Source organism: Lolium perenne, chromosome 2, assembly GCF_019359855.2.
Source record: "Lolium perenne isolate Kyuss_39 chromosome 2, Kyuss_2.0, whole genome shotgun sequence".
Taxonomy (NCBI): domain Eukaryota; kingdom Viridiplantae; phylum Streptophyta; class Magnoliopsida; order Poales; family Poaceae; genus Lolium; species Lolium perenne.
In genome coordinates, this window is record NC_067245.2 from 173,013,477 (window position 1) to 173,026,905 (window position 13,429).

General features: G+C 41.8%; 1 long non-coding RNA gene across 1 annotated transcript; it reads right to left on the reverse strand.

The window, feature by feature from the left end:
- Positions 1-9,373: 9,373 nt before the first annotated feature.
- LOC127333960 (uncharacterized) lies at positions 9,374-12,387 on the reverse strand. The gene is made up of 5 exons (XR_007871717.2): positions 12,101-12,387; positions 11,903-11,999; positions 11,622-11,801; positions 10,553-10,613; positions 9,374-9,584 (listed from the first exon to the last, which is right to left on the reverse strand). It is a non-coding gene; the product is annotated as an uncharacterized lncRNA (long non-coding RNA).
- Between the last annotated feature and the right edge of the window lie 1,042 nt (positions 12,388-13,429).

Consider the following 13,429-nt stretch of genomic DNA (forward strand, 5'->3'; position numbering starts at 1 on the left):
ACTACTGGGGGTGTACGGGTGGACAAAAGGGTGGGTTTGCAGTCGCGGAGAAGGCGGTGTGGGCTTGGATCTTTATACCTGGCCTCACACCAAAGGAAGTGTGAACGGGGGCAAGTCCCTGCGGATGGAAAAAAGGGTGGGATCTCTTGTGGGAAAAGTAACGCACCTCTGCAGAGTGTATCAAATTGTGGCTATCACTCCTCGTTCCGGGAAGTGAACTGCGAACGCGGCAGGAAAGGAACTCCACGAAGTTCTGGTCAACCTGTGAAGACTGACGGGCATAGTTTTCATAATAAAAACAACCTTTTGAAGAAATGATTTCAAAACCTGCATTGACCTGCGATTTCCTGATCAATGGTCGTAGCTAGTGCATCAAACATTTTTACTCTTTTAGAACTTGCTAAGTACCTTTGTACTCACTTTCTTTCGACACCCTTGCTAGACTGTGATCCGGAAGTGGAGGCCATCAACGATGGAGCACCAGAAGGAAGCTATGAGCTGGTTTACGAGGAACCTGATCTTACCGGCGGAGTTGAAGGAGTAGACTATGGGATAGTCTACGGACCCGATGACACCGAGGTGGAGGAGTAGTGATATACCCTAGCATCATAGAGCCAAGCAACGTAGAACTTACCTAAATAAGTTGTTGAGCTCTCTTTATATTTGGTTATGAGTTGTAATCGTACTTAAGTAGTATCTTAGGGTGTTCTCATAGGACCTGTGAGAATACCAACTTGTTAAGACAATGTTTGTAATAATATGGAGTGTTATGACCTGCAATGTTCCTGTTGTACCACTCTGAGGGATATGGCAAATTGTGAAGAAGTCCATTCACAAAGATCATATCATCGACTTGTATACTACAACATGCAGTGGTATGCTGGGTCACCGCAGCTGGTATCAGAGCAAATGTTGCGTCCTTAGGTTGGAAAAACCTAGTATAGGGAAGAAACCTGTAGGAGTCAAGTAGAAATAGTAAAGGATTCTCTAGAAATATGGTGATTATTCACATGAGAATAAGCAAAACCATATATTTTAGTGCGATAATTCTTTATTATAGCTATTATGATGCATTATCACTACTAATATCCTGCTTTTGTATACAGCCATAATGGCGAACACTTTTCCTAAGAGGACTTTGAGGAAGGTTGAGGGATGGCTCGGTGATTATGATGGGCAAATCACAGATCTCCTGCGTGGGATGCTGAAGGAACTCCATTGTGACCCACGGATACCCGTTATCAAGTATATCTATTACGATGGGGAAATCCTAGCCAAATGCAGAGTATCGGTCCAACTACCGACATAACTGCTGATGAGTCGTATAATGCCATACGGAGAAGCCAAAACCATCACCACATCCTATCACATGGCCTTATTCAAGGCAATCCTTGAGATAAGGCAGCACAAGTCAGTAGAGCTGCTATGTTCAGCGTATTCTCATATACCTCATGCCGAGGAAGATGAGGATCCCACTCTGAATCATCTGGTGTTAGCACACAGGAGTCCGGAAGCTGCAGCATAGCACATGGATAGCTGTAAGTCTTTATTGACCACGATGTACCTTTTACACATGAAGATGAGGGGTGAGATTGAGCACATGCTAACTGAGTTCACGGACCCTGATAAAGTCCAAACTCGGATGCGTGATCTGAGGGCACAACCACAACACACTACACCTTTCTTTAGCTTAGACAGCTATGTAGATTTGAGCGACCAGTTGTCCCATAAAGATCCACTCACACCCAACTTTGTCCCACACTATCCACATGTGTCAGCATCGTATGAGTCTGGATATGGGGGAGATGATTCTAGGAACCTAAACTGCTCGGAGTCACCAATCGAGAATTCGACTGGTTGGCGTTTCGGGGAACCATTTGGGGATGAAGGAGAACCCATCACTTGTGATACAGAGGATGAAGGAGGCGCGGTTAACCAGAACGTTAACCAAAGCTTTGGGCAGGAAGAGAAAGACACCAACTCCATTTCTTTAGATCTGGAGATGGGATTACCCAAAACATCCCAGTACGTTGTAGGTGAGAGTTCTGGAACCAAGAAAAAGAAGAAGAAGAAGATGAGAGGTCAAGTGAGTAGGAATCCTCCATGGATGGCAGAAGAAGGTGAGTTGTATTCCACTGGGGATACATACGAGTCTTTATCCAGTTACTTTGGCATGACAGATCTCTGTCTTGGCACTTCGTCCGATTCAGATTACATACCTACTGGAAGGACCTTCATTCCGGACGGTGTTCGGAAGACAAACCGCTGTACCGGATAGACCCCAGGGATGTACGCGGAGGCGAGTTATGATGATGAAGAGTAGAGCTCCAAGGAAGAATAAAGTAATCTAGGTGGTATTGTAATAGAACGTATTTTAAAATTCCGTTGGCTTGGGCTTACGTCAAATAAGTGGTTTATATATACCACATGTAATATAATGTTATGTAATATACAAAGTATATGTATAATAAATGTTTGTTTTGTATTTGCTTCTTGATTTCATTGTGTGACTAGTTCTGAGCAATGAGTTGAGCTCAGAAAACATTTGCATGGTGTAATTATGAGTAATCGCTCTTTGTTACAGGACTAGGGGGAACATGGCGTTAGTAGAAACCGAAGAGGCTCGCAGAGAGCGGGAGGCGAGAGAAAAAGAGGAGGCAGATGCAGCAGCCAGAGCAGAGAATGCACCACCACCACCACACCCAATGATGCACCCAGACTTCCAACAGTATATGAGAGCAATGGAGGAAGATAGGAGGTGTTACCAGGAAAGTCAAAGCAAGAACATGCAAGACTTCTTTACCCACGTCATCAATGATAAGGGTAATGAAGGCAAGGGAGTAACCCTATCAGACTTCCAAAATGCAAGACCACTACCTTTTACATCAGCTCCAGAACCAATGGATGCTGAAGATTGGCTCATGGATACGGAACGGAAGCTGAAGACCGTTGGTTGCAATGATGAGGAGAAGATTAGATATACGACTTATCTGTTGTCAGGACCAGCAGCGTCATGGTGGGAGAATCTTGTAACAGTACACCCTCCAGATAAGGTGTTCACCTGGGAGGAGTTCAAGAAGAAGTTCCGGGATGCTCATGTTCCGGAGAGCGTGATGGAGTTGAAGAAGAGGGAGTTTGACGAACTACGTCAGAACACTGCACCCATTATGCAGTATGTTCGGGATTTCAACAGGTTATCCAGGTATGCACCTGAGGATGTTGATACAGAGGAAAAGAGAAAGAAGCGGTTCATGAAAGGCATGAATCCATACATGAAGATGCAACTAAGGTTGGCACGGACTGCTGAATTCCAGGAACTGATTGACTCGGCAATCACTTTCGAGGATGATTACAGGCAAGTCCAGGAGGATAGGAGGAAGAGGGCTCGTATCGAGCCAAGGAAATACCCAATTAGTAAACCAACACCTGATCGGAGTTTCAAACCCCGATTTCGACCTACTACTGGTAATCAATACAATCGGGGAGGTCAGAGTCAGAACCCAATTAGTCAGATCATATGCGAAAGTTGTGGTATGAGGGGTCATTTGCAGAAGGATTGTCAAAAACCCAGAATCATCTGTTATGGTTGTGGGAAGGATGGACACATCAAGCCGGAGTGTCCAAACAAGTCGTCTTGGAGCGGACAGAGCTCAGGACGACGAGGTGGAAACAACAACAACAACAACCGCAACAACAACAACAACAAGAGGGGAAAGCCTTATGGAAAGCTGAATTGCACATCTTTGGAGCAAGCGGAAGAGTCGGATCAAACAGTCTTAGGTACGCTAAGCATTCTTACTCATCCTGGCAAAGTCTTATTTGATACTGGAGCAACCACCTCATTTCTTGCATTGGAGTTTGTGGAAAAATTTGGGCTTAGATGTTCTAAGTTAGAAACCCCTATAACTGTTCTATCCGCGGGGGGGGGGGGGGGGACGATTTTAGTAACCCACGTGAAAGAAGCACAGGTCATAACCATATGTGACTGTGTGTATTTCGCGGACCTATTCATCATACCCATGAAGGACATATCCGTCATCCTAGGGATGGACTGGTTGACAGAGAATGGAGCGGTGATTAACTGTGGAGACAAAACAGTATCACTTCGCAACTCTATTGGAGGCCGAATAGTTTTCCAAGGAGACAAATACAATGAGTTGGAGATAGGATTGGAACTCAATAGCCTGAAGGAGGTAAGGATTGAAGATATCCCTGTAGTGAATGAGTTTCAAGATGTATTTCCTAAGGAACTACCGGGTATGCCACCCGATAGGGAGATAGAGTTCACGATCGATCTGATTCCAGGCACAGCACCCATAGCTCAACCACCATATAAGATGGGACCAAAGGAATTAGTGGAACTGAAAGCTCAGATAGATGAGTTAGAACAGAAGGGATTCATTCAAGAAAGTGTGTCACCATGGGGTACACCAGTCATTTTTGTGGATAAAAGAGATGGAGGAAGGAGAATGTGTGGAGATTACAGAAATCTGAACAATGTAACTATCAAGAACAAGTATCCTTTACCTAGAATACAAGACCTTTTTGATCAAGTTCAAGGAGCTGGAGTCTTCTCGAAGATAGATTTAAGGTCAGGATACCATCAAATCAAGATCAAGAAGGAGGATGTGCCAAAAACAGCGTTCGTATCAAGGTATGGACACCATGAATACTTGGTTGTACCATTCGGACTAACAAATGCACCAGCAATTTTCATGAATCTGATGAACAAGATATTCATGAAGTACTTGGACAAGTTTGTGATAGTGTTCATAGATGATATTCTAATCTATTCCAAAGATAAAGAAGAACATGCCAATCATTTGAAGATAGTTCTGCAAATTTTGAGAGAACATAAGCTATATGCAAAGTTCAGCAAGTGCAAATTTTGGTTAGATAGTGTTGAATTTCTTGGACATGTCATAACCAAAGAAGGCATAGCGGTGAATCCAAGCAAGGTTCAGTCAGTATTGGAATGGAAGTCACCCAAAAGTGCTAAGGAAATATGAGGATTTCTTGGTATGGCAGGTTATTATCGAAGATTTATAGAAGGATTCTCGAAGATTGCAGGACCAATGACCAAGTTACTCAAGAAAAATACTACATTTGTGTGGACTGATGAGTGTGAAGCCAGCTTCCAAACACTCAAAGATAAGTTAACCACAGCCCCGGTGTTAGCAGTTCCTGAACCTGGAAAGGATTACACGGTGTATTGTGATGCTTCCAAGAATGGACTTGGATGTGTTCTTATGCAAGATCGGAAGGTAATAGCTTATGGATGAAGACAGTTGAAACTACATGAACACAACTACCCAGTACATGATCTAGAATTAGCGGCAGTTGTGTATGCTTTGAAGAGTTGGAGACAATTTTTATATGGATCCAAGTGTGAGTTATTGATACGTCTCCGACGTATCGATAATTTCTTGTGTTCCATGCCACATTATTGATGATATCTACATGTTTTATGCACACTTTATGTCATATTCGTGCATTTTCTGGAACTAACCTATTAACAAGATGCCGAAGTGCCGATTCTTTGTTTTCTGCTGTTTTTGGTTTCAGAAATCCTAGTAACGAAATATTCTCGGAATTGGACGAAATCAACGCCCAGGGTCCTATTTTGCCACGAAGCTTCTAGAAGACCGAAGAGGAGACGAAGTGGGGCCACGAGGCGGCCAGACTACAGGGCGGCGCGGCCTAGGTCTTGGCCGCACGGCCCTGTCATCTGGGCCCCTCGTGTGGCCCCCTGACCTACCCTTCCGCCTACTTAAAGCCTCTGTCGCGAAACCCCCAGTACCGAGAGCCACGATACGGAAAACCTTCCAGAGACGACGCCGCCGCCAATCCCATCTCGGGGGATTCAGGAGATCGCCTCCGGCACCCTGCCGGAGAGGGGATTCATCTCCCGGAGGACTCTACGCCGCCATGGTCGCCTCCGGAGTGATGTGTGAGTAGTCTACCCCTGGACTATGGGTCCATAGCAGTAGCTAGATGGTTGTCTTCTCCCCATTGTGCTTAATTGTCAGGTCTTGTGAGCTGCCGAACATGATCAAGATCATCTATCTGTAATTCTATATGTTGCATTTGTTGGGATCCGATGAATAGAGAATACTTGTTATGTTGATTATCAAAGTTATGTCTATGTGTTGTTTATGATCTTGCATGCTCTCCGTTACTAGTAGATGCTCTGGCCAAGTAGATGCTTGTAACTCCAAGAGGGAGTATTTATGCTCGATAGTGGGTTCATGTCTCCGTGAATCTGAGATTATGGATGTGCTGTTGCCACTAGGGATAAAACATTGGTGCTATGTTCAAGGATGTAGTTACTGATTACATTACGCGCAATACTTAATGCAATTGTCTGTTGTTAGCAACTTAATACTGGAGGGGGTTCGGATGATAACCTGAAGGTGGACTTTTTAGGCATAGATGCATGCTGGATAGCGGTCTATGTACTTTGTCGTAATGCCCAATTAAATCTCACTATACTCATCATAATATGTATGTGCATGGTCATGCCCTCATTATTTGTCAATTGCCCAACTGTAATTTGTTCACCCAACATGCTGTTTATCTTATGGGAAAGACACCTCTAGTGAACTGTGGACCCCGGTCCAATTCTCTATACTGAAATACAATCTACTGCAATATTGTTCTACTGTTTTCTGCAAACAATCATCATCCACACTATACATCTAATCCTTTGTTACAGCAAGCTGGTGAGATTGACAACCTCGCTGTTTCATTGGGGCAAAGTACTTTGGTTGTGTTGTGCAGGTTCCACGTTGGCGCCGGAATCCCTGGTGTTGCGCCGCACTACATCCCGCCGCCATCAACCTTCAACGTGCTTCTTGGCTCCTACTGGTTCGATAAACCTTGGTTTCATACTGAGGGAAAACTTGCCGATGTACGCATCACACCTTCCTCTTGGGGTTCCCAACGGACGCGTGCTGTACGCGTATCAAGCTCTTTTTCTGGCGCCGTTGCCGGGGAGATCAAGACACGCTGCAAGGGGAGTCTCCACTTCCCAATCTCTTTACTTTGTTTTTGTCTTGCTTAGTTTTATTTACTACTTTGTTTGCTGCACTAAATCAAAATACAAAAAAATTAGTTGCTAGTTTTACTTTGTTTGCTATCTTGTTTGCTATATCAAAAACACAAAAAAAATTTAGTTACTTGCATTTACTTTATCTAGTTTGCTTTATTTACTGTCTTGCACTTTATATTAAAAATACAAAAAAAATAGTTACTTTTGTTACCATGTCTAGCTCTGAACCTGTTACTTCTTCGCCTGAAGAATTAGTCTTCACTTTTAAACAAGGGGATGAGGAGAGTTTTAAGGATGCTTGGTCTAGAATTTTTACTTCTTATCGTAAAACTGAACCTCAAATGACTCTAAGTTTGCTTCTTAGTAATTTTTATTTTGGTCTTATGATTCGTTATAGATATGCTTTGGATGCTTTAGTGGGAGGAGATTTCCTTCATTGCAATGGGGTTCAAGCTTTTAATGCCATAAAGAAGTTGGTTGCATCACATGATTCAGCTAATAACTTTGATTCAGCCCTTATTAGCATTTATAATAGATTAAACAATCTCGAGATAAGTACATCTCGCTTGGATGACAACTATCACCATGTTCGTAATCGTCTTGAACAAGTTTTAGTGAGCTCTAAACCTTCATTATGGGATCCTACTGTTAAAATTGTTATCGGTGATCAAACTCTTCGTGCCAACTATGATAGTATGTCTGAATTTTGCCTTATACCTGAGAGCATTTATAAATCTTTGAAACTTTGGGGAGTTGATGAAGGAGGAGAAGAAATAAATCTCATTGATAACTCTGTTATAATTCCTAAGGGAATAGCCGCAGGTGTGCATACAACCATTCTTGGAAGAACAATATCCATTGATTATCTTGTTATTGAATGTGTAGGGACAGGAAAAATCACACTCGGAAGATCCCTGCTAAAACTATTGGGAGCAGTCATAGATGTGGGAGAAGGCATCCTGGATTTCACCTCTATACCGGGGGGAAATCATACATTTCCTAAATCAAAGAGAAAGAAAAACAACAAGAAAGGTAAGGGTAAAGCCCAAGGTAAGGATGATACACCACCCTCCGATAATACTTGATACACACTTTCTGCGCCTAGCTGAAAGGCGTTAAAGAAAAGCGCTTATGGGAGACAACCCATGTTTTTACTACAGTACTTTGTTTTTATTTTGTGTCTTGGAAGTTGTTTACTACTGTAGCAACCTCTCCTTATCTTAGTTTAGTGTTTTGTTGTGCCAAGTAAAGTCGTTGATAGTAAAGTTCATACTAGATTTGGATTACTGCGCAGAAACAGATTTCTTTGCTGTCACGAATCTGGGATGTTTTCTCTGTAGGTAACTCAGAAAATTATGCCAATTTACGTGAGTGATCCTCAGATATGTACGCAACTTTCATTCAATTTGAGCATTTTCATTTGAGCAAGTCTGTTGCCTCGATAAAATTCGTCAATACGAACTGTTCTGTTTTGACAGATTCTGCCTTTTATTTTGCATTGCCTCTTTTGCTATGTTGGATGAATTTCTTTGATCCATTAATATCCAGTAGCTTTATGCAATGTCCAGAAGTGTTAAGAATGATTGTGTCACCTCTGAACATGTTAATTTTTATTGTCCACTAACCCTCTAATGAGTTGTTCTAAGTTTGGTGTGGAGGAAGTTTTCAAGGATCAAGAGAGGGAGATGATACAATATGATCAATGAGAGTGAAAGCTCTAAGCTTGGGGATGCCCCGGTGGTTCACCCCTGCATATTCTAAGAAGACTCAAGCGTCTAAGCTTGGGGATGCCTTGGGCATCCCCTTCTTCATCGACAACATTATCAGGTTCCTCCCCTGAAACTATATTTTTATTCCATCACATCTTATGTGCTTTGCTTGGAGCGTCGGTTTGTTTTTGTTTTTGGTTTTGTTTGAATAAAATGGATCCTAGCATTCACTGTATGGGAGAGAGACACGCTCCGCTGTAGCATATGGACAAGTATGTCCTTAGGCTTTACTCATAGTATTCATGGCGAAGTTTCTTCTTCGTTAAATTGTTATATGGTTGGAATTGGAAAATGATACATGTAGTAATTTGCTAAAGTCTTGGATAATGTGATACTTGGCAATTGTTGTGCTCATGTTTAAGCTCTTGCATCATATACTTTGCAACCATTAATGAAGAAATACATAGAGCATGCTAAAATTTGGTTTGCATATTTGGTCTCTCTAAGGTCTAGATAATTTCTTGTAGCGACCTCACCTTTTAAGGTGCCGATCTCTGTGCATATCTGTGCTAGTCCCTGGATCAATCGCTAGCACACACAGTACAAGATGTAATACCAAGAAACAAAGGTCTTTATTACATCGTATGATCCAGAATTTACATAAAGGATTACAAATTTGCATAGCACAAGGCTAGCATATCATCAGAGTTTCACAACGAATAAACATAGACAGCATGGAGTCCTTCGTCTTCATGTGCCACAGGCGAGCATGTTGAGGATAGACTCGTAACCCCTAACGTTTCCTTACTCATCGACTGAAAAACCTGCAACATGATACGTTGCAGCCACGAATGGTCAATACATTTGAATTGTATTGGCAATGACACTTTTGTGGACTCAAAAGGCATCCTATACCTACGTGCACATCTGGCTGGTAGAGCTCAGGTTCATTTTGCATAAAGCCATTTTTTCCCTACCATTTATCAAAACATTTTTTTTTCCGATCTAATTTACATTGGTAAATCCCCAATGTAACAATTAAAAGTACCATTGGTAAAGCCCCAATGTACCTTCCTACCCTTGTTCACCCATTCAAATTTTATTTAAGAAACTGGGATGAGGAGATCTTCGAACAAGGACTTGTCAGTTCGCTCAAGTTGTCCATAACCGGGGACACGGCTAAGTACTTAGATTTTACACTCTCGAGAGGTTGTACACCTTTACCCACATGGCCAGGTCAATCCTTCTACCTCGATGCACATTTTGCTCAGAGGACAGGTGCAGACCGTGGCCGAGACCTTCTGTGTGTAATCACCCGAACCATTCCCTAAGGGCCCCGTTCCACCTACAGTATCCCTCTACCACCACCTGGCCCCTAGGATCCGGGTTCATACAACATACTTTGTCAAGCCAGAGCCATAGTAGCATGTGGTTGTACGGAAAGCTAATGAGCAAGGTTTGTCTACAATCTCTTTAAGCCTGGGTGACTTTCCGCAAGTGTGCACTAGCACCAGGGACTTGCCCCCTGATACAGCCACCCTCTCCATAACTCCACCATTCACCCAGGTAATTCATTAAACTTAGTTGTTTTACCTTAACCTCTATCAAAACATTTTCCATGGCATAGTAGGTAACAACTAAATTTAATGGTGGCTAAAGGAGTCTAGGAGTGGTGTAGCTAAACTACTAGGATTTATTAGCAGGCATAGAGCATAAACCCTAGACATGTCTACTATAAAAAAACACTACAGTGCAAGAATCAAAACTGGGACTTTTGGTGTGTGTCACTTGCCTTTTTGGTAGTTGAAGAACGTTCACTTCTCTTAATCAAAACACGCAGCTCTCCGTGCAAACTATAAGATAACAGATAGCACAACATAAACACACATTCCAACAACAACAAAATCAAGCAAGGCAAACAACAAGTTGTTATTTATTTTTATTTTAGTCCTTAGATATGAAAGATATGGCATGAGGGCATGGCTTGCAACATATTGAATGGATAAAGTAGAATACTTAGAAATGGACCATCTAGATATATGTGAATGAATTGATAGTCTACAAAAGCATGGATAGTTGGGATATGTATGATCTTGGAATCATGGAAAAGAAAGTATAAGTAGTTTTGGTAGATGGTTATGAGCGTAAGGATCACTTTGACAATAAAAATTGTGCCCAAAAATGTTATAGAGACATTTCTATGTGACAATAGTCAAATCCTCATATTTGAATTTGAATACTTGCAAAAGGGTTGAAAATATTGTTGGTGTTTGTGCAAGTGGACAGAGGGCATCAATATGATCCATTTGCAAAATGAATCACTTGATTTGGGTTTATAGAATTTGAGTTATGTCAAATACTCAAATTCACATATTCAAATTTGAATATTTAAACATTACTCGAAAGTCATATTTAAAAATCACATTTGGGTTCTACACATTTTTATGAGTCCAGGGGTATATTATTTGCCATTTTTGGATGTGTAAATACTTTTCTAATTTTTTTTACAAGATTAAACATGTCGCGGTTAAATTTTGATGTTGTACGAAAAGTTGTCAGAAAAAGTTTCTCGGATGGAAAAACTTCCTACATGAATGTTGTAGAGAATTTAATTACGAATCTAAAGCAAAAATAATCAATTTAATCGGAGTTATAAAACTCAAGCTATGAATTTTACAAGTTGTTGATCAGGTTTGAGCTGACTCATACGATCGATCGATCGTCCCATCCACGGCGTAGTTAAAACAGGTTAGATTAATGGATAGTGTGGATCCTCAGATCTTGATCTAACAGTCCAAGATGAATCAGGCTTGATCTACTCTAAACTGCATACAGACTTAAGCACGTCACGAAGCAATTACCGCCGGCGGCAGGGCGTGGAGGATTGACGAGGATGACCGCGCTCCCGTGCTCCATGGCGACCGTGAAGCAGACCACGGAGACCTTCTCCACGATGGGAACTCGATGGTGCGCCTCCCGGTGTTGCTCGCCGTTGAAATGCTGGCGTACCGCACGATGCAGACGCGGAAGAATACGTCGGTCTGGGACTCATGGAGGCAAACGAAGATATCTGTGAGATGCGCCTCAACGAGATAGGACGAATTGACACAGAAAGAAGAAACGCGGAATAGCCTAGTCTTACCGGAAACGTAGCCTAAGTTCGTGGGAGTTTCTCGCCGGAATCTCTCGCGAAAAGAACCGTCCCGCGGACGTGCTGAGAGACGAAGATGGCGCCGTCGCTTTGGTGCACCAAAAATCACGAAACAAAGTCTGAGAGATGCGCAAGGAAGAACTAGGAAGTTTGGAAGAAACTAGAGATCAAAAGATGGACCGTGCTCACCGTAATCGACGATTTACCGCGACGGTACCGCGGAATTGCGAGGCAAAATTCGAGCAGCCTGGAGGCTCTCGGTCTGTGCGATTTGAGGGGAAATGAAGAGAAGGGTGTGGGGCTTAAGTAGCAACAAACGGTGCATCAAATAGTGGCTTAAAACGCCCGGAATCAATTGAAGAGAAACGTCAAGAAACTGCAAATTGATATGTTCGTGCGTGGTCGGTTTGGCTGAAGCTTGATGGTGATCTGACGTGGTGGCGGGGCCCACACGTTAATGAAGGAATAAGGCACGTACGAGTGGACTGCTGCACTGCTGCTACCTGGTTTGCTTTCGTGGGCGTGCACGCACGCGGCCATGTGCGTGCCTGCCCGGTGCCCCGCTCTCACTCTTCTTCTTTTCTTTACTCCTTATATCTTCTGTGTTGTTTTCCGATTTAGTATTTCTAAATGATTTGAAAATCAATTTGAGTCAAAACTAGTTCAAACCAAATCGGAAAATACAAACAAAATATTAGTGGATTTCTTTTAAAATGAAAATATTTTGGATACACTTTTAAAACATTTAGATAAATTTGAATTTGGCACATAGGCCTATGTGGCTTAATTTGCGTTATTTCGGGTTTAAGGTTTTTTTTATATAAATTTGAATTTCGCTCAAATTTCCTAGGAAATGCAAAGATGCCATGATGCTTATGAATGCAATGCATGCATGTTTTTGAAAACACCATTTTTGGAAAATAGTTTAAGTAACACCAAAAGTTTTATTTCATTGTAAAATTTAAATCAAGACAAGCAACCAAGCTTAAATTTTATTTTTATTTTACATCCTGAAATTTAGAAAATTTCGGGATGTGACATTTCTAGTATTGAGTTTGAACAACAAGGAAGACGGTGTAAAGTCTTATAATGTTTACAATATGTCTTTTATATGAGTTTTGCTGCACCGGTTCATCCTTGTGTTTGTTTCAAATAACCTTGCTAGCCTAAACCTTGTATCGAGAGGGATTACTTCTCATGCATCCAAAATCCTTGAGCCAACCACTATGCTATTTGTGTCCACCATACCTACCTACTACATGGTATTTCTCCGCCATTCCAAAGTAAATTGCTTGAGTGCTACCTTTAAAATTCCATCATTCACCTTTACAATATATAGCTCATGGGACAAATAGCTTAAAAACTATTGTGGTATTGAATATGTACTTATGCACTTTATCTCTTATTAAATTGCTTGTTGTGCGATAACCATGTTCACTGGGGACGCCATCAATTATTCTTTGTTGAATTTCATGTGAGTTGCTATGCATGTTCGTCTTGTCTGAAGTAAGGGAGATC